The 21641-nt window shown below is 39.4% G+C and overlaps 1 long non-coding RNA gene across 1 annotated transcript; it reads left to right on the forward strand.

The window, feature by feature from the left end:
• The first annotated feature begins 8897 nt into the window (after positions 1 to 8897).
• LOC139600368 (uncharacterized) lies at positions 8898 to 21097 on the forward strand. The gene is made up of 3 exons (XR_011682503.1): positions 8898 to 9066; positions 15846 to 15936; positions 18158 to 21097. It is a non-coding gene; the product is annotated as an uncharacterized lncRNA (long non-coding RNA).
• The last annotated feature ends 544 nt before the right edge of the window (positions 21098 to 21641 follow it).

Here is a 21641-nt window from a genome sequence, read left to right on the forward strand (position 1 = left end):
TCTCAAGTTGCAATGCAGTGTGGTAACTTGATGAAGCCTGACCCTAATACTGTTTTCTCTCTCTCTATCTAGCTCCACATCTTTCTTCACAAATGAAGTATATTGGAATACAATGCATATTTTCTGCACTGTTCCAAAAGAGTAGGTTGTAGGATGGGTCAGGGACACGTAGCTGCAGTCTAAATTACAGTCAGTTTCTGGAGAGACCTGAAAACACAGTTTTACAATTTTGACAGCCTAAGAAATAGCTCAGAGCTAACATACAAACAGGCAAAGAAATTAAATACTGAAGCTGTCTCAACAGTTCCCTTCTCTGACATGGACAAGAAAAACATTTTTCTAATTCAGGTATAGAAAACACCATATCATGGAATGATTCACAAGTGTTTTGGAAGACTAGAAGGCCCTCGCAAAACCAAGGCTTTTTCATGACTAGCAGAAATAATGAAGTGTAGTTACCTACCTACATGCTTACAGATGCCACCAACACACTTGTACCAAGCTAGCCTGGCTGTTTACCCAGTCTCTTCTAAACAGATTTCTCTAGATTTCAGCTTCTGATGTTTGGGGGAACAGGAAGCAGCTCACATTGTGGCCAGGTCTGAGCTACACGTGTTGAGTGGCAGACCAACCAAGCATGCTGACCTGCAAGGCAACAGGTTGAAGAGAATAGAAAATTTGTGAGTCCATGCTGCAGCTTTTTCTACCCCAAGGGCACTAATTTGAGTCCCTTCTCTACTCACAGCTGCTAAATTTCATTCAAATTGCAGAAACTTGACTTTGTGACCTCTACCTCTATATCAAATGCAGCTGAATTAAGCAGTGGATTTGAAAGTTATTAGGAGATAACACAATCCTATAATATATCTTGTTTTGCTCAGAACCTAGGCATGAAAACACTGTAGCATAATCACTGTGATAATAATGATTTTTATGTCACTTACTGTTTTCATTCAGGAGTTACACCACAAAGTCAGATACAACAGAACACAATTGTTACACAGTGATAGCATAAATGAATGTAGAGGCTTTCAATAAAACTAGATTAATTTTGCAATGTGAACAGGGTCCTGAATACAGGTTGCTTCATAAAGGTGATAATTTAACAGAAATACAGTAGTTTTTTTTAACTTACCATGACTACAACTTATTGCCCTTCATGGAGATCCATGCTTCTCTTCCAACTCCATACTGTCTTTCCTTAGGCTTAAAAAAAGTTCAATGATAGCTCAATAAAAGAGCCACATCAAGTCTAATCAGTCTATTCAGTATAATTGTACTTTTGTGTTTGTTTGGTTTTTTTTTTTTTTTGTGTTAGGTTGGTTATTTTTTGGTCTTTTAGGGGTTTTTTTAGAATAAGCATAGTGACTTTTAAAGCATCACTTTAAGGTGATCCTGATCTTACTGCCTAGATGCTGGTATCCAAAATTAGGTAATAGTTTTTAATAATATGCAAAACCCAGTTCCTTTTCTAGAAATGGCATCGACAATTCTCTGTTTACCCTTTCTATTGATATAGCACTACATTTTTAACTTGTGTATTTCTCACTGAAAAGGCAAACTTGAAATCAGAGGGGTTTATATGTTGCTGGATTACAGGAAGAAGGAAGGAAAGAAATTGAAGAAGTATAATGACCTCTCTAAAACTCCAGTAAAGAAAAGAAGAGAGACAAAGAATAATCAGTGTGGAAAAGTTAATAGAAAACTGAACATTAGAGGAAAGGTTAGCAGGATGCAACAGGTATTAGAAGAGTCAGGGAAGTGAAAGTGATTCAGCCAAATGGGGATGGAACAAAAGAAACAAAGTTACATTCTCAGCAGGGTAATGAAAACAAGCCTTTCAAAACAGTTTAAAATTGGCCTACCTCTTCTTCCATCAAAGTGAAAGAATTACATCAATTCAAAAAATGCCTCATGAAAAGCTTAAAACCATTTAACTTTAAGCATTTGGAGTTACTAAACTCTGCTCAGCTAAGCAACTAAAGAAGGCCTTAAAGCTGGAAATCAATTTACATCCTATTGTTATTTTTCACTAGGTCTGTAGTATCAAAAACACATCCAAAACTGAGCCTCAGCTCCTTACCCTATAAACAGACTCACACTTTGGTGCTGTTTGGGATCCAGCCCATTGGTTACCAGATAGGCTAAGTCAATACAAGATGCAAGGGACTAATGTGGGTTCAGACTCTTCTCTCCCACACTCATGCAAGTATTTTTACTTAAGTGCAAGATTAACTGATGAAGAGAATGCAGATAGTTAAATGCTCAAAATTAATTCAAGAATCAGCTCTCTAAAAGAAAACCAAAGAAAAAATGGCTGAGAAGGAACAAAGAAACCGATTGTTGAATCTGTATTAAAAATAAATGACCTCTGGGTTACATATCAATGCACTGTGCCTGAAAACTGCTGCTTCTTTCTGGTTTAAGTATTAAACCTTGTTTTTAAAACATGAAATGGTAAAGAACCTTGGCAGAGGTCAAGCAAGTTTAGTGGTTGATAACAGTACTAAAGTAATTCTTAACACAGGGTGTAGCTCAGATGTTGGCAAAAAGGGCTCAGCATCTCTCTTGGCTATTTAAACACATTTGTGCTTCCAAACCCAGTTTGGTAAACAGCTGAGACAGGGTAAATATCCCATATTCCAAGAGGATAAACTGTGGAAATCATAAGCCGCTAATAGGGTTCTGTCCCTTTTACTCCTTACTCTACAATACAGTTACTAAAAGAAAACAAAAATTGATATGTTGAGATACCAAAAATGTCTGGGGCATCTCTCAGCATTCTTTGAACTTCTGGCCACTGTGATCCATCTCCTGAGCTATGGATCATTCTGTGCACCATTATTTTAAACTGTCACCTACCTGAATTATCAGGAAGTCAACAACAACAGTTAAGAACTATATTCTTACACAAGCAAGCCCCTGCTACCATCCTTTATTTATATCTCTAAAAGAAAGGAAACTCCTCATTTTAAGATCCGTGCTTAATAAACCCATACATATAAAAATGATTACCGAGTGATTCTTATGACTAGGCTTAAAGACCTGATTAAGGAAAAAGAGAAATAGTTCCTCTATATTCAGTCACCTTTTCACAAAATGGCTAAACAAAATAATGTTTTGTTCTTCCCAGAATTATGAACACTACTAAAATTTTATAAATGTTGTGAAGTTCAGAGTTCAAAACTTCCTAGAAACTGGGAAAATAGAGAAGCAAATTAACATCTTGCATCTTTCAGTCTTAAAAGAAACAAATTGTATGCAAAAGAGCAAACAAACTAATACTAGCTAAAAGCACTTTCAGATTCCCCACTCCTGCAGTCATTTCAGCAGCATTTCATTTAGTTGCAGGCACTCACATCTGTAAAATTTAAACTTCAGTCTTTCAAACAGCTTCATATATTCTGAACTTTACTCTTCTGAGTAGTGCTATTGATAAAAGTATTCATTTGAACAGGACTAAGGCTAAAGAAAGTAATAAAGAAATTAACTAATGAATTCAGTGTATCACTAACAATTATTTTTGAAGTTAAGGACAGCAAGGAATAAAGCAAAGCTTGAAAAATTAACAGCTGAAATATGGGGTGTGGAGGAAAAATTATGTTATGGTCCCAGAAATTACCCCACAAAAACTAACTTCAATACCTATTAAATAAAAGAATCAGTGCTAAACAGGAAAAAATAATAGAGCATCCCTAACTTAAAAGTCATGACAACCACACTCTTTTCTCACCATTTGATGAGTCTTCTTCGGTTCAAGATTGAAGTTCATGGCTGCTGTGGAGAAGATCACTTGGCCACTGTTCTGCTGTAAATAATCCATAAATAAAAGAGTGGGCTTCAGTTTTCACAGATACCAAGACAGAACTTTTCATAACCATTAAATTCACAAAAATATTAAAATGTTTAGAAGTTACAGTTAGACCATTTAAGCAAAACTTTACCACAGAACCTAAGTTTAATACCAACTCCTTATTAAATCCTCAGGAATAGGTTTGTTATTATGAGTCAGGCCTATAGATATGTAGGAGTCAATACTATAAGATGCTAACAAAACATAGAAATCCAACCTTTTGATGACTACACCACTAGTGTTTATGCCATATTGAGTATTTTAGTGGTTTAAAAAAATATAAATTGAAGCTTTGCTCTTGAAAGATCAGGAGGTAAAAAAAAAAAAGCTACTTTTATTTTTCACATGGAAGTATATAGGAAATCTAATAAAGCATATGCATGTCCTAAGCCAGCACATACTTCTTGCAGTCCTTACAGTCTATAGAAGTATCCTTAGACCAGATTTATTCTGGCAAATTCAAAACTCTGATTTCATTGTACTGCGGTAAATGCTGTCCACTTCAGTCCTTTCTAGATTACAACTGCTATCATTGCAAGCAGACTAAAATTGCAAAGCAATGAATTCCAAATTTCAGGGTATTTATCAGGGTAAAATAGAGACTGAATGGCTACAGCAGAAAGCAAAATACACATGAAGGAGGATGCCCAACTACAGTTACTTGGTTATTAAACTGAAACTTTAAACTTCAAGTGATACGAAATGTACAGGGGAGGCCTGAAGGGAGGCTTAGATGAACCTATAACAAGGATCTAGAAGGCTGGATGAGCATCAGGGGCAAGGCAGGGCTCAAATTAGAAAAATAAGTAGGAAAAAAAATTCAAATTTCCACTGGCTATATGTCCAGATACAGTACAAACACTGAATACCAAAACAATATGTAGGTGTGCAATTATTATAATCATGTGGGTGTACCTTAGTGCCCCCCAATTGGTCTAAATTACCTAGGAACTTTCCAGATGAAATAGAAAAACATGCAAGAACCCAGGCAAGCCAAATGATCTAACTAAAAAGTTACAGAGTAATGACACAATGCCAGTTTTCATTACAACAAATTCCTCTAATCCTCACAGTTGTAAAATAAATCTTAAAAACACATAGCAAGGTAATTTGTAAAGTAATGCATGCCTGAGCCAGAAGACAGCCTCCAGCTTTCTAACCATCCCTAGCTATGAGTTTCTGTGTCATTTCAGCAGACAAGTGCCTTGCTTTGGTTTTGCCACCTCTCAACTGGATCTAAGCAATCCAGTAAATCCAAGCACAAAGCCTGTGCATATAGGAAACTCCAAGTACAGGAAGCTGGGGGAGATGTCATCTTAGCAATGTAGGTTATTATAAGCCCTTATTTACACTGATTTTCTCTAGACTTTTAATTTACAAATTTGGGGGCTCAGGATTCTCCAGGGCATAAAACCAGGATTCCTAAAGAAGAGCTTTCTAGGTCTCTAGACTGGATCCAGTTGGCAACAGTTTCCCACTCCTGACATAAGAGCACCTAGGCAAGAAGTGGGAAAAAATGCTGAAAGTTCTACAGACAGAACTTTCAGTCTAATGAATGAAACTGCCCAAGAACTAAGGGCCATTAGAAATCTAACTGCACCTTGCTTGAAGAACAAAACATATTACTTCAGCCTTATCTCACTAACATAAAGACATAATGTGTATGGAAGAAAAGGCAGATACAATAAACTGAACACATTCAATTGCACATGCTCCTTCTCTTGGCAAGAAAAGAGCAGATAATATGACAAATGCTGGTCATGTCACTTCTTACTGAATGAGGAGATTCTCTGACAATTTAATGGCACTCTCTGAGGAGAAGGACCTGTAATGCAGGACAGGCACTATGAGGAGGTGTTCAGAATGAGAACTGCATGAAGAAATGATTATAGAAACTGCAGCTTATCTGCAGTTTCTATATCTCCTTCTACAGCAGATAAGACAACCACCACTCTGATGAGTCCAATTTGTTTGGGATGGAAATTTGATCTAAAAGATTTACATTATTTTTGGTGAGGCTCAAAATCCCTTTCTTTCCTTCTGTCCTCAGCTGTGTTCCTGCTGTGACTTTTTGGCTTGGCTAGTCACTGAGGAAACACACTGATGATCTTCTCCCAGATGCTACAGCTAAAGAATGCAATAGCCACCTCCTCTTACATGGATTTTTACACTACAGCAATTGCTTTTCTAAATTGTTCTAATATTCTTCTAAATATTCTCAGTTGAATATTTACCCATTCTGATCCACAAATTATTGTAATTGTGCATTATTTAAGAGATATGGATGGAAGGTGTAAACTAAGACTATCACATTAGGTTTAAGCTTTATGCAGTCTTAAGTAATTCTGAGAATAATGATTGTGTAATGTCACTGTTAGCTTTGTAAGTCCGAAACACAAGAGCATAATAATAAAGAGAACTTCTCAGTGTGATTACACATAATAATATACATTTCAGTCTGTGCAGAACAGGGCCTGTGTGCATTACGAATGGAACCTGAGAGCAAGTACTAGATATTAGGGGATGTAAAAATTTCACTTTCATTAAAAATCTTAATGAAATCTTAGGAATGATATCTGAAAGTAGCATCCTGTTCATATAAAAGAATACCATGCATCACAGAAACAGTATATCACAGAATATTGACACACTATTTTCTACATCTTATTTTTATATTAGGGTTGGAAAAATGGGTGGAAAATAATAACTAGAATTATTTTAGGGCAAAACTATACAAAATATAAGTACAGATAAGTGGTATCAGCAAGACCATAATTTTATATTTTTCTTTACTCTTTTCACTGCTATTTCTACTGCAAAGGTTTTTTTTCACAGGCACATAACCTTCAGGGAAAAAAATTAGAAAATATGTACTACTATTCTTTTCAGTTGAAAGGCATAGTTTTCAAAAATTTTGCTCAGAGTAATTTTAATAAAAGAGCAAAGAAGTAAAGATACTGCAAATAATTTATATTTCCTCCTTCTTAATAGAATGGCTTTACGATCTGAAGTTTTGTCATCTGGCTCATTTTCATTGAGAACTTAGTTTTAGAAAATTAGGAATCAGTTTCTTTAGCAGCACCAAACTTCAGTTCAGAGGAAAATATAATAATATAAATGCATAATATTTGCTATGTGATTACTTACATGTTGCATCGCACTACTTTTTTCCTTAAGGTGCTCCAGAATTACATACTCTCTGAGCAGCAGCAGTTTTTGTAGCCATGATGGTCTAGGCTTTTTGAGCCCAAAAGCTTGGTGTTTTGTACTGTAGCGGTGGCTAAAAAAAAAAAAAAGAGAGCGAGAGAAATTACCTCTCCCTTTCAAAACTTGTTCTGCTTATATTTTGTCAGTGCAGCTCTAGCAGGGAGCAGTGGAATCATGAAAAGCATTAGGCCCTGAGCCTGCTAGCGCTCGTCTGCCAGCAGTCCAACCGAGTTCAAGAGGACTTGCTCACAGACGTGAAGATTTTGAAAGTCAGTGGGAGCAGAGCTCCCACACGCCCATTATGTACTTTTGAAAAATCTTCCCCTAAGTCATGAGAACAACAGTTTGCAGGTCTGAGGCCCCTGCTTTCCTTTCCCTTTCTAAAAAGTGCATCAGATTAGTAAAAAGACCCGAAACCCTGAAGGCAGAAAGCTCGAGGAGCGGCTGGCAGGGATGCGCTGGGTCTCCCAGCCGAGGCAGGGTCTGCGGAGCTCCCAGGGAAGGACCCTTCATGAGGCACAAGTCAAGTGCAGGCAGAGAGTGGCTCGGGTAGCACTGTAGCCTGCCTTTCCCCCCGCGGCTTTCGGCAGCTCGCTAACCTCCATCTCGGCTTCCCCATCCCTGAAACGCGGGTGGGAGCACTAACCCGGCCATCAGGTATGTTACGATCAGTCACAGCTTGGGAGGGGAGGATGCGGCGTGAAAATGAAAGTTCGCCTTCTCTCCTAGCGCTCCGCGCGCAACCGAGGCGGGAGCGCTGCCCGAGTTGAACCTCGCTGTGTGAAGTTCCTCCGAGAGGGTTTTTGCCTTTTTTTTCTTTTTTTTTTCTTTTTCTTTTTTTTTTTTTCTTTTTGTGTGTGGGGGGTATTTTAGTTGGTTTGGGGTTTGTTTTGGTTTGGTTTTCTTTTTGGTTTTGGTTTTTTGTTTTTTTTTTTTTTTTTGCAATGACCAGTGTAGTCCGCTCCGGGCCCGCTCTGCCCTGGGATGAGCCCACACAGCTCCGCTCCGCCGCTCAGGGGCTGCTCGCAAGCCCGGCCGGGGGGCGCCCCGGGGCGCTGCCGCCCGGAGCCGGTGCGGCGGCAGGAGGGGGATGGGGAGCGGCGGCTGCCAGTCGGGATCGGGATCGGGCCCGCGCGCTGCGGGCAAGAGCCGAGCGCTCCGAACGCTCCTCTGGCTGCGGCGGGGTGCGCGGCCATGGTGGGGGACAAGGGGGGTCAGGCTGCAACCTGAGCGCAGCGGGAGCCGCGGGGGTCCTTGGAGGCGCGGGGGGGCGCGGGGGGGGAGGCGCTGTTCATATTTTCCTCAGGTCCTCTTGGCGCACATCCCCCTCCCCCAGCCGGGCTTCCTTTCCCTACCTTCCCAAAATCCGCTGTCGTGCCCCCCTATCCACCCCCCTCCCTTCCACCGGCGCCTTTACCTTGACAAGTTCGCGGGGCCAGCGGAGGTCTCGCTCCCCCTCTCTCTCTCTCTCTCTCGCTCCCTCTCTCCCACACACATCTCTAACGCGCCACCTCTCCCCCGCGGGCCCGGGCTCCGGGTGACATTTCCCTCTCTCTTTCTCTCTCCCTCCCCCCTTCCCTCTCTTCCCCCCCCACCCCCCCTTTCCCCATTAGCGGCGGTTGGGTCGGGAGCGCGCGGTGAGCGGGGAGGGCGTGGAGCGCGCGCGCGGGCGGCGGGAGCGGGGGGGGAGGGGCGGCATTGACAGCGAGCGCCGTGTCCGTGCGGCGCTGCCGCCTCAGCCCCCGCGCGCCCCCCCCCGTTCCCGGCATGCCCCGGGGCGGCGGGGCTGGCGCTAACGAATTTGAATGAAGAGCCCTCCGCTCTTTCGGCGCCATTTTCGAGTGATGCCCGATCGCATCGCTGCTACCGCCGCCGCGGGGGAGGCGCGGGGGCCGCCCGCCCTCCCGCCCCGCGAAACTCACCTCCCTTCCCCTCCGCTACCCCGCTTCCACCCTCGCGGTTGCGCTTCGGAGCGGGTGCCGCCGCTGCCGCCGCCGGCACAGGCGGTAAGAGCCGGAGGGACCGGGCGCGGCTGGGGCAGAGGGAGCTGGGCGGGCGGGCGGGCGGGGGAAGAGCGTCTTTGGAAAACGGGGGCGACCTGCACCCCGCCGCCGGGAAAAGTGACCCCGGGAGCCCGACGGGCAGCGGGCCGGGAGGCTCCGGGAGGCGGCGGCAGGTCCTGGGCGGATCTGTCACTCGCTTCCCTCAGCCTCAGCGGTCGGGAGCGGCCGTCTCCTCCGGCAGGTAACCCTGCTTGCTCCCCGGGGCGGCACCGCGCCCCGGCGGCGATCCCGGGAGCGCCGCTTACACCCGGCCCGGGAGAGCGGCGCGGGGGGGCGGGCGGGAGCCGCGGGACAGCCGGAGCTCCAGAGGGTCCCGGTGCCCCGCGCTCCCGGGACATGATAGGACAGGCTTCCCCTCATCTCCCCTCCGGTCCCTACCACCCCCCGCCAGCGGATCCCTCCCTCCCGCGTTCTCCCCCCACCCCCCCCCACCTCCCCGCTCTCCGCCGTGGAAATTTCGGGGCAGCGCCCGGGACACGGAGGCTCCTGCTTCCCGGCTCTGCAGCAGCAGCCGCCAGGATGACTTCCACACTTACATGCACATCTCCCTTTCTCGCCCGCCGCCCCCAACCCCCCCCCACCCCCCCCGCCTCCTCCTTCCTCTCTCCCCATGTTTTCGTAAACTGGATTAATGCCCCTTCGTTCTTTCTCTTCCCTTTCCCTTCTCCCCCCGCACCCCCACCCTCCCAAAAAAAATATATAGAGGACAACCTTCGGGTTTTTTTTCTCCGTTTGTTTCCTCTCCATGTTAGCAGATTAACTTCTCCGTTTAAGCGCTTTCTCCACCTCCCACTCAATCGCTTAATTTCCCGTGTCGCGATACGGAGCCGCCTTTTGCAGGAGCCCGGGTGACGGTCGTGCTGCCACATGCTGTCACATTTATCATCTCTGCCCCTTTGGGTATTAACGAATGACCAAAATGCTCTTCATCCCCTATTGCACAGAGCTATTTTTTCCCCCTCGTAGCGTTAAAACGCGAGTTTCCTTCCTGGACTGGAGGGGGGGAAACATAATCCGAGACCATTTGAATCGTGCCAGCTATTTGTAGGTGTTTTTCCTCTCCTCCCACACACCCCGAAACCGAGTAAATACCCTCCCCATAGATAGCCCAGCCTAATACTGTGATCAGAGCTGGCCATTCACCTCCTCTTCTCCGCCTACAAAATTCTCTGTCTCTGTCACCCGGGTCGCTATTTGTCATTGGCTTAGCTATTTTTTGGTGGTTGTTTCTATGTCATTTCTCGGTGGCCGGCAGCTCTCGCTCTCTCGTAGCTGGATGAACGCGATCGTGCTTATTGTGATAGGCGCCGAGATCTCTCGCAGCCTGTGCGCTGGGCGATTCCCCCTCCGCACACACACACATACACACATAATATGTGACACGGTGCCTTTTTCTCCACGACGCCGTTTAACCCCCTCGGGGCCGGCTCTGGCGTGGGCGCTCGCGTTTCGGAGTGGCGCACACAGGCTCAACAAGGCATCTTTTTGTGGCGGGAGCGCCGGCGGGGACAGCACCGTGCGGCGGGGCCGGGAGGGAGCTCGGGCGCTGCCAGGCCAGCGGGCTCCTTCCCAACCACAATTTCTAAGCCTTACTTTTTATTCTTCTTCCTACTTCCCTTTTGACTTTCGGCCGCCCGACCTTTTTTTTTTTTTTTATCGTTATTATTTCAATTTTTTTTTTTCTGGAGGCAGGAAGGCGTATGGATATTTTCCCCGATGCCGTGTGAGCGGCGGGCGCCCGGGGCTGCCGTCGAGCTGGCGGGCGCGCAGGATGCGCAGCGAATGCAGCATCGGGCCCCCCGTTAAGGCGCCCGTTCAGCCGAGGCTGGACCGGCTGCTGCCCCCCCTGGTTGCCCGCAGGGACGCGGGGCTGGGAGGTTGGACCGGGTCACAGCCTTTCCCCGCTCCTCTTCCTCCCCCCACGCTGCCCCCCCGCGCATCCCTCCGCCGCGTTCAAAGCCAGAAGCGGCCGCCTTGCGCTTAAGCACCCCGGGCACCGAAAATAACGAGTTAACCGAGGGACGTAGGAGGGACGTAGAGAAGAGTTGGGGTGCAGAAGTGCTGTACAAAAGATTTCTGTGTACATGGCTGAGAGCGTGTAGTCTTAAAGTGAAATGCAAAACTTAGCGTTTCCAGCATGGCAACTGGATTGTGATTCAAGGTATTTTCTGTGTAATGCAGAAATCCAACAGTTCAAGGAGATTTTTCTGTCTCAAATCCCTAGTTTCCCTGTATTCTTTTAATCCAGTACATAAATTACACTTTTTAAGTTATTTTTTTCCTGGGAATAGCTGCTTAGTTTGTCTCCGCAATCCATACCTTTGTGCCCTGATAAGAAAATTCCACTTAATCCTTGAAATTGAGATACTAGTAAGATCCTATTGAGGTTTAGTACTCATTTCTTTAGCTCTGCATCATTACTTTCAGAGTGTTTTCAGAAATGTTTTTGACAGTCAGTATGGGAATGTGCACAAAGCTGTTTCACTGTAGCTGTGTATACTTTGAAATATCAGAATTTGAAGAGATTTACACTACTCCGCTGTGGAAGTGCACTCACAAATACTGACTTTCACTTTCAATGAAATAACTGTCCTGACTCATAGCTAATTTACAAAAAAAAACCCTATAAATCAGTATTGTACAGGTGCGTGTGCATTTTTCCCCACTAGTCGTGTTCAATAGCATGCAATTTATACCTGTTTTTCATTTTAATTAAAATCTGTGCTTAGCACATATTTGACTACATGAAACAACTGTTCTTTTAAGCTTTCTTATTTCTCAGCTGCACTGTTCTCATATTTTACAATTACATAAAGGTGGGTGTGGCTAAAATGAAAGCAGTAAGCAATCTAATATGAATATATAGCATATTTTAAGTAACTTTTCCTTTCTTATATTTGATGTACTCCTTATTTTAAGATATTTAGGGGGGAAAAATCACGTAGTTTAAATAGACCCTTGTAGTGCTGCTTGCATTTTTTACCTCAGTTAAAATGTCAAACATTAACAGGGATTACTTGGCCCTGGAAAAGTTGCATTTGGAGGAAATATCAATTGAACTTGAATATCTAAATGTATATATTTATATTTTATCAGTAAGTGAAAGCTAAAGTTCTATGCTCAATTAAATCTTGCTTAGGTATAACTTGTAGCATAGTGTGTGGGGGTTTTTTTAAAATTTTTTTTTCCTTAGTTTCTTTTGAGTTTAGTCCTTTATCTTGATTCTTAGGAAAAACATCCAAATAAGCTTCATTTGGTTCGGGATTTTTTTTTTCTTTTTCTCCTCTAAAGTTTTACTGAAAGTTTTGAAGAGGTACCCTGTAGATATAAATCTACTGAAGATGAAAGTGGCTCTTGAGAATTTTTAATTTTCAGAAATAACAGTAATTTGAAAGTATGACTGTGTATCTGTGTGACCTTTTAATGTGTTAGGCTAATAGTTCATAGCAAGCTTATTGTAGTAACATTTTAAGGGCAGACTACGTATACGATACCAAGGTATCATGGGGTTCTTTTTCTGTTTAGTTCATTGTCTGGGTTTTTTTTATCCTTAGCTTCTGGAATTCTGAACCTGTTACTATTCTATCAAAAATGTAATGTCATGGAAAGAAAAATAAATTGGAGTCTTTAATTCCTTAATTATTTTATGACTAATAAGTCAAATTCTGCAGTGAATTACAACTGGAACTGCATACAAACTACCTGGCTCTGTATACCCTGCCTGTGAACACTGTGTGAAGATGCACATCTCACCTATCTTGACTGTCAGAAGCATCCTAACAGGTGTATCACTGCTTTTCTGATACACTTTTACACGTGTAAAAGCAGATGAGCTTTCTTTACAGGAAAAGTCACCACAGATCAGTTAGTGGTCCTCTTATAGGGCCTTGCTGAGTTCTGTTATTTGCTCTGGGGAGCAATTAACTCCTGAATATGTAAGGGAGAACCAAGAAGCTTATCACTGTATTCTACAAATATGCTGCAGGTATTCTGCTTTGTAGATGCAGTCATCCACCCACACCCAAAGGCCCATTGCAAGTTATTTAAGTAATTCACATTCATTACAAACTGTCAAGGGTGTAGAGCGCATCTTGGACTAGTTTTGACTGTCTGGGAAAGAAATAGAGGATGAAATTGTAGGCTTTTGTGTAGAAATAAAAATATTTTTGTCAGAAAGTTTTTAAAACTAAAAATAACTTTGTGTACACCAGTAATTGTTCTCCATGTTGTTTTTTTTTTCACCTATATATTATTATAAGTTCTAAACACTTAATATCTAACACTGGAACCTGATCTCAAAAAATTGTGTTTTCTATTATCAGTAGTACTTGAAAGATTTTGTTTGAACAGGCTGCTCAAATTGTTTTTGAACTTAGTCCCTTGTGACTCTTCTCACAGCCATCTATTTTTTTAATAGCACTAGTAATGTATTTTAAAGATAGGGAAAAAAGTTGATATGCCCCTCAAATAGAAAGGGGACATCAGGCAGAGTAGAGAGGTGTAGCCACAGATTTCCAGTAACCTCTTTTAGTCAGTGAAAATGTTGCTTTGCAGGGTTTTTTTGTGCATTATTGGCAGGAGTTATGTCGAATTTTTAGGTTACTGGTGTATTAATACATAAGTTGGATTTCAAAAGGAATCTCTTTTTTACAAAATGTCTTCATTGTGGATACTGGACAATTTCAGAAATATTCAGAGTAAGCTAGGTATAAAAATTTCTGCCCATAAGGGTGTAAGGCAATTTCTATACTGATTATTTTTTTAACCCTTTCCTGTAAGTTTTAAAAATACTTATTCTAATAACAGAACTTTGGGATACAGTTGATATTACCACAATTGAGGAATAGTTCTCATCTTAGCTTTGAATGCTGTGTGAGAACTTTAGGATATTTGGATGAGTGTTAAAGGAGGGAGGACAACTTGAGCTCTAGTCCAGCTAACACTTAAAGTTGGTTAATTTTTTCTTCTAATATTTGCATGTAATAATATTTTTAGTGTACCATTAAAAACAAAAAAAAGTTCTTTTTACAGAGAATATTAAATTTTTAAAGTTTATCTAATTCTTAACACTTTTCCAGAGCTCGATAATAAACAGTTGCTAGTGTGTAAGGATGACATCACACACACACATTTATTACCATATGCACACAACAGTAGCAAATGTAAATTATGTACATTTAGCTTTTATTTTGTTAAAGGTTTCCCAAGATGTCTTCTAAAACTGAAGGCGATATTGTTATATTGCTTAAAACTGAAAGATAGGAGTGACTTTCAGTGCTCGTTATTAATGTCTAAAGGAAACCACTGTTAGAAATAGGACCCCCCCACCCCGTGACTATTTAGTTTGTTTTCAGACACTAGTGAGTGAATCTGCAGTAAATAGATTATTAATAAACTTTTCAGCATTGAATGTTGTTACAACTAATTATTTTATTAAGCATGAACTGAAATTTTCTTGAAGATTTGGTCTGAGAAAAAGATAATTACACATCGTATAGGGCTTAGGCATGTATTTTCATTTTAAATAGCTTTATGTAAGTCCAGTTTCAATATAATCTTCAAGTATGTTAAATCTCAATATAAGCACAGAGGGGAACTACAACTTTGGTGTTTTTGGTTAAAGAACAAAAACTTTTTTTTAAAAGGTGAAATGCATGATGTGTGGAATACACGAAAATACAAACTCCTTTTTCTTGTTAAAGCAGGGTGATTATTATAAGTCCATAGCTGTGAGAGGGGTTGTAGTATTTTCTGGAATACTCTTAAAGAATAAAGAACAAATTTATGGAAGTATTTATGCGCAGGTGACGTGATCTAGGCATCAGCTATTCATTTATTAGACATAGGATGTGTCTTGTTATGGCGTCTACAATGAAAAGTTCAAATAAAGTCAAAACAGATTTAAGATTTTGTCTCTGTGAATGCAGTATTTCCTCCAGTAGCTATTTGGCTATTTTTACTGCATCTGTCAAGTTATACTTTGTTCTTACCTGATCAGGGCTGCTGCTTTTCTTTTAAATTTTTTCTCTTTTTTTTTTTTTTTAATTTTTTCTTTTTTTTAATTCTTAAAATTTTATTTCCTCTCTCAGAATGTATTATATGACTGTAGTTTTTCCATTATATGCTTTAAAGTAGCTAATATTTATAGGCCAAATTTTAATAAAGGCAATAATGGTACTGCCTTGAAGAGCAAAAAAAAAAAAATTCAAATTCCTTAAAGTGAAACACTAGAATTTAAATACTTAACAGTCAATAGCATATCTTAGGAAATATGACAGCAGTAATCACACATTCATTAAGTACTTTACTCACTAAAAAAACTTACCAGTTTTCTTGTTTGAGGGTGGAGAGAGGGATTGGTAGTGGGTAGGAAGGGAGAACAACACCCCTTACTCCTTTTTTTTTCCTTTTTCTCTTTTTTTTCCTGTTTTTTTTTTTTTTTCTTCTTCCTCTTACTTTCATCTTAAAATGCTGTGGGTAGAATGAAAGCAGAAACATGCTAATCTGATTTGTTTCAGGAGGCTTCTGATAATAAAGAGGCATATCACAGGTGTTCCTAATCAAGTCAGTTTGGTTTAAAAAAAAAGTATTTTTAAAATTAGGATTTCCTGTAACACAGACAATGCGAGGGTCAAGCTGATGACCTACATCTATGTTTGGGGATCAACCATGAAACTGTGGGTGTTGGAAATATGTTATAATACATGACATTTTTATTGCAGGTTTTGACCTTTCAATAGAGAGCTGATTTTGGAGAATGGCTTACTCCTGTGATTGAAAAACTCTCTGGAAGGTTGATGGAGCATGAGCATGGTATATATTATATTAACATTTCTCTTATTACGTATGTTCTTTATTTTAAAAAATGTGCACAGTAGTATAACTTATTCAGAGTATTCAAAATAGGCCAGTTCTAATGGGATTGTTCAAGAATTTATTATTTGTTAAAATAATTCTTCTTTACACTCCTGTAAAATTATAAACACTAAGTAAAAGTATTAACACAGGCTGTGCTCAGAAGGAAATGAAGTGGCCAAAAATATATATAAAAAGCTGAGTTTGCAACAGCCTTGATCCATTTGAGCTATATAAATTCTCTATATAGTATTGTTCTCATATTCCTGTCTTGGGAATTACTCCAACTGAAATGTTGCTAATCAAAAAACAAAGTATGGATGATATAAAAAAATTATTTTTCAATAACTTTTTTTTTTTTTTTGTTGGGAGGGTGTGTTAAGAATAGAATAGAATAGAGAGCTAGCTGAGTGTATTTCCATGTAGTGTGTAAAATTTGGTTTTAAAGGCAGTAATAAACTAGCTACCTGACAAGCAAAGAAGCAGAAAACAGAATAAAAGAGCAGGTTTTCAGAGCCTTGCATCTGTACCAGAATATTCAGAAATTTTATTTATTTTATTTGTTGGCAAACAGATATTATATAGCAAAACACTGAACAATTTAGAGGAATTAATATGGACTGTGCTACACTCATATTGCAAGTCCTGCTTTGCACTAAAAGTACTCATTTGGCTGAAACTGAGAAATCCATTCAGAGTAATCATAACCTATCTACTCATATACGAACAGTCCTAACTAACCATTTACACAGACAATTGAAATTAAAATAGTAACTGGTCTTGGGTTGAGTAAATTTGTTTAAATACAAAATGGAATAGTAAAATCTGCAAGACTTTATCTTCAGCAGAACATATTGCTGTACAACAAATTTTATGAACATGTTGTGACTTTAGCAATTCCAACTTTCAGCTGGAATTCAGTTTTTATCCTTAATCAAATCTGTCTGTCTTCAAGAGCACTTCTTCTTTGTAGGAAGTAATTGTACCTTAAAATCAGAGGAGTTTTAAAAACCCAAAATTTCAGTTTATCCCAGTAACTCCTAATTTCTACCAAGCAAATCCAGTGAGGTGTAAATTTCATATTTCCTCATTGTTGTAAGTAATGGCTGGTAGAACTGAAGAATTACTGGAATTTACCAGCAGTACACCTCCTGTTACAGAAGTATTTGAGGCAGATGGGTTCTGAATATATTTTTTATACAATAATATGATTTTAGGGTGGTTAAGGCCTCCTAGAGAAAATTCTTAGTTGAGTAAGAAAATTTTGAATACAGAAAGTATAGGAAGTAAACCTTAACTTTATATAAGCTTTGAAGTTTGTGATTAGTGAGTAGGTAATTCTTTCAGTTTTAATCCTTTCTTTCTGTGATTAAACACACAGTGAAAGTACTTCTATTAATGCTGTAACTGTGTTTGGGTAACATGCCTAATATGCTCCCAAATAAATAAATATTTCGGTCTATGCAGAAACTGCTTTGGAGGTACTACATTGCTGTTTTTTCTTTCTTATTTTCTTTTTTTCCCTTTTTTTTTTTTTTCCTTTTTTTCTACTGGCTTTCCTAGGAAAATAAGGATTTTAGGATTTCACTGAACGGTTTGAGTTTGTTCATTTTTTTTTCCTGTACAAAAGCAGTTACATTCTTGTTAATGAAAATCAGGATTATATTGCAAGGCAAAGGTATCTAAGGCTCCCTTGTGAGATATTTAAAAGGTGAAAGTTTGATGGAGTGTTCCTTGGTCTGACACAGGTTCAGAGTATTTCTCATAGATTCTTATTCAGCAAAAAAGGTGGTTTCTGGTTCACAACTGTAAATCAAAGGGATTTTACATTTAGGGTCTAATCCTACAAACTTTAATATACACAAGTAGTTCTAATGGCTCACAACCATGAATAAGGATTTGCAGAATGGTATTCTCATTAGATGCACACTTTCTTTCCTTTTACAAATTTAGTATATATTGAAGTATTTAAAACTTTAAGACAAGTCTAAATGTTTTTTTAGAAAGTGCAAAGAGTTTTGCAGTAATGTAGTAATTGAGTCCCATTTACAAGCCCTAGTATCTTTTAAGAGTGCTGCAGTTGTCAGTTATGATTAGAGTGCACTTAAGGTGTTGATTTGCTCTAGAATATTTTTGTGCTGAATTTTGGCCCATATTAATTTTTAATTTTTTTTTCTAGAGCAATTTTATACTCGGTAGTCAACATGAATGTTTCTTGACCTGAAGAGTAGATGAAACTTGCAAGAAAGGTGGTGGGGTGTGTGTTTGTTTTATTTTCCTACTCTTAGCCTCTCCTATTGTAGTTCTTATTTAGCAAAACAACTACTGATTTTGTTGCAAGTTCAGCCTGAATTAAGGGTCTGCAGTGCTTGCCCCTTAAAAATTGCTGGTGTGCCTATTGCAAGCTGTGTGCTTGACTTTGTAAACTGTTTTGCAATATCTGATTGTAATGAGGTTGAAAAGATAAAAATGTGCAGACTTCTTTACTGAAGTGCTTCAGATGTGGGACTTTTCATGGCCACTTCTGCTGTTCCTACTATAGGTAGAACACTTGAGGCTCTACAAGTCTTGTTAACTAAATCATAATTTGAAAGCTGACAATGCAAGCTTATTACTCATCCACAAGGAGCTGTTGCAGATTACTTTTACAATTCGTTTATGATTTCTTTAAGGACTTCTCTTGCTTTGCAAAGGCAACTGAAATAATTTTCCTGAAAGAGATCTGTAGCTATAAATGCAACCCATTTCTAGTTACTTCAATACATGTAAAATCAACCATTGTTTGATATCTTAGGCATGACTATTTTAAGTTTTAAATCTGAAGCAATTGAATGTTCTGGATTTTCTTAGTTTAAACTAAATCCAGCCCTACATTATTTTAAAGTGGAGTTTTGTAGACTATTAGATTTAAATAGACATTAATTTTTATTGTTACTTCAGACAGTGAATGAAACATGTATATAGGAAGAATTTAAGACTGGCATACTTACACATCATTTTTCCTTGTCTGTTGATAAAATGATCTTGCTAGGCAATAGGAAAAGAAAAGCAAATGGCATGAAAATTCTTTAGGAAAAATAGTTAAAATATGCTAACTGGGATATTTAAACACTCTTCTCACTCAAATGTAAATATATATAAGTAACACATTGCCCCCTTTTTATTGTTATTTTTGTTTATTTTCAACAGAAGTCTAAGGAAGAATTTATGTAGACCCATGCATTGAAGGTTTCAGTGGGGAAATGAAAAATGTAATCAAAATTGTTAAGTGTTCATATGGTGTATTGATGGCTTCTTAATACACCTTGGTTTAGACTGCTGTTTGCACACTAAAAACAGGGCATATATGAAGATGCAATTGCTAATTGAGTAGTGTATTTGAATAAACAATTGCTTCTAGCTTTGTTAATTTTGTATTTCTTTCAAACACATGGATATTCATGGTAATTTTTTTTTTCTGTGTTTGTTTGGGGCAGGACTTTTTTTTTATTCTAAATTTTTAGACCAGTATTATAAGAGAATTAGTTCTTTTTATTGAAATACATTATCAAGACAATCTAGTCAAAGCAAGATTATCAGCAATATCTGTTTTTAATTTGTGAGGTACTTAAAAATCTTAGTAATGTTCAAATACCTCTGAAGTATTTATACCTTTTCTTTAACCCACTAAACTTTAAGAGCTTCGTTTTTACTTCCTGTAAGTGTCCTATAGGTTTGTTTTTTGTTTTTTTTTTTTTTTTTAATTTTGTGGATGGTTTGGTTTGTTGGTGTGGTTTTTTTAAAGCCTTTAGTCAAAGATTTTTATGATTTTATGTTTCCACTTCCTAGTTGACATGAAGAACAACTTAAATATTTTTAATTTTTTTTAACTGTCCCTTCTCCCCACAGAAGGAAATGCATTTTCATATTCATATGGAAATTAACTTAAAAATTTAGAAAGTATTGTAATTATGAACATGATTATGATCTTCCCAAATTTAACTGATCATTTCCTGCTTCAAAATAGATATCTAAGTCACTTCTAGACATGCAAGTCACTTCTAGATTTAGCAGGACTTCCAGTGGATGAAGACATTTGCTTTATAATTTCTGTATTCTTTTGGAGCAAAATTTTCTCTTGGTAGAATGGGTAGATCTGTGGTCTTATGAATGTTATTACTTTATTCTGAAAATGCCTTGCTTTCTCTTGTTGCAAGTTAGTCCATATTTTAGACAAGCTCAGAAATTAGACAAAGAAGATGCTCCATCTGTTGTGAAACATTGCAATGGCTCTTATAAGAAAGTCCTTCTCTAAGTGAAAATATATTGAAAAGTTTTTTGTGGAACAGAGTTCCCTTTCGATACTGTAACACTTATTGTCAGCATTTTCCACAGGCAAAAAGAACTCCTGATCAACAAGAATGATTATGTACTGGTTACCCTGTCCCTCTCCTCCCTAAAACCAAAAGATTTTTTCCAGGTTCTCAGGAGAAGGGAAAATGCTGCTTTTAATGCCAAGCACAGGAGTTACAAAAGCAGTACTCAAATCTGTACTTTTCTTCATTGAGTTAACACCTAATTCTAAAAATATTTTTTCAACTCTGTCAGAGTGAAGGATTGTAGTTCTGTAGGACCAGAGTATTTTTTAAACAAAGGGTCATAAGCTCATCTTTAATTCTGTGTGTGGAAATCCATAGCTTGTATGACATGCAAGTGTTACTAATATATTCTCCATACTTTTTTAAGTCCTAGATTCATGACCTCTCTAAACAATTTGAGGGCAGATAAAACATGGTTTGAAATAAAATCAGGGAAAAATGCTTGCCTTCTCTTCCTAGTATTACCAGGTTTAAAATCTGGATCTTCATGGTGCCTATTTTGCCTGTGGGTTTAGGGTGGTAACAGGGAGACTCTTGAATTAGCAGGGAGAGAATAATTCCTTCCAGGGCATTGGTACTGCTAAACTCTGTTCTGTTGACACCAGCAACTCCTCTGTTTTTTTGGTGTTTTGATCCCACCATCATGACAATGATTTTGGCTGTGAATATTGAGTATTTGCTCCAGAAATTGATATTTTTGTGAAACTGCATAAGAAACTCACTGAAATGCAAAATACAGTGTTCATAAGTTCTTTAATAAATTTGTTGTCCTTGATTTTTTTTTGGGGGGGGGGGGGGCTATTTAGGTATATAGACTTCCTGTATTTTTGGTTTTTGGTGTGTAGTACTTATTTGTCAACCTCACAGTCTTCTGACCTGAAAATGAGTTTGGAACACCATTCAAATTTTTTGTTTAATTTTTTTAGCTTAACATAACTTATGTTGCTGACCCACTTTCTGTTATTAAAAACCTGAACAGCATTTGTCATCGAGGTAGGAATTAATGAAGGCTAACACTAGAGGGCAATTCAAAGCAACAGCCTACCCCAGAACAGTTATGGGTGCCTGTGGCCCTGAGATGAAAAAGAGGGAGCCAATGGCGACTTTCCCAGGGTCTCCCCAGACAAAAGCTGCTCTTTGTGATTACTCTCCTAAATGGTTTGTTTAACTCACTTTTCATATCTTGGAGTGCTCCACTGAATGAGAAAGAAGTTAAGACAGTTGTTATGCTTTGCTGAATTACAAGTTAAGAAATATCTTCCACAGTGTCTTAACACGTTCACTCTTGCTATTGTCAAAAAGGCA

This window comes from Agelaius tricolor, unplaced genomic scaffold, assembly GCF_023055355.1.
Source record: "Agelaius tricolor isolate 1412-34295 unplaced genomic scaffold, bAgeTri1.0.p SCAF_26, whole genome shotgun sequence".
Taxonomy (NCBI): domain Eukaryota; kingdom Metazoa; phylum Chordata; class Aves; order Passeriformes; family Icteridae; genus Agelaius; species Agelaius tricolor.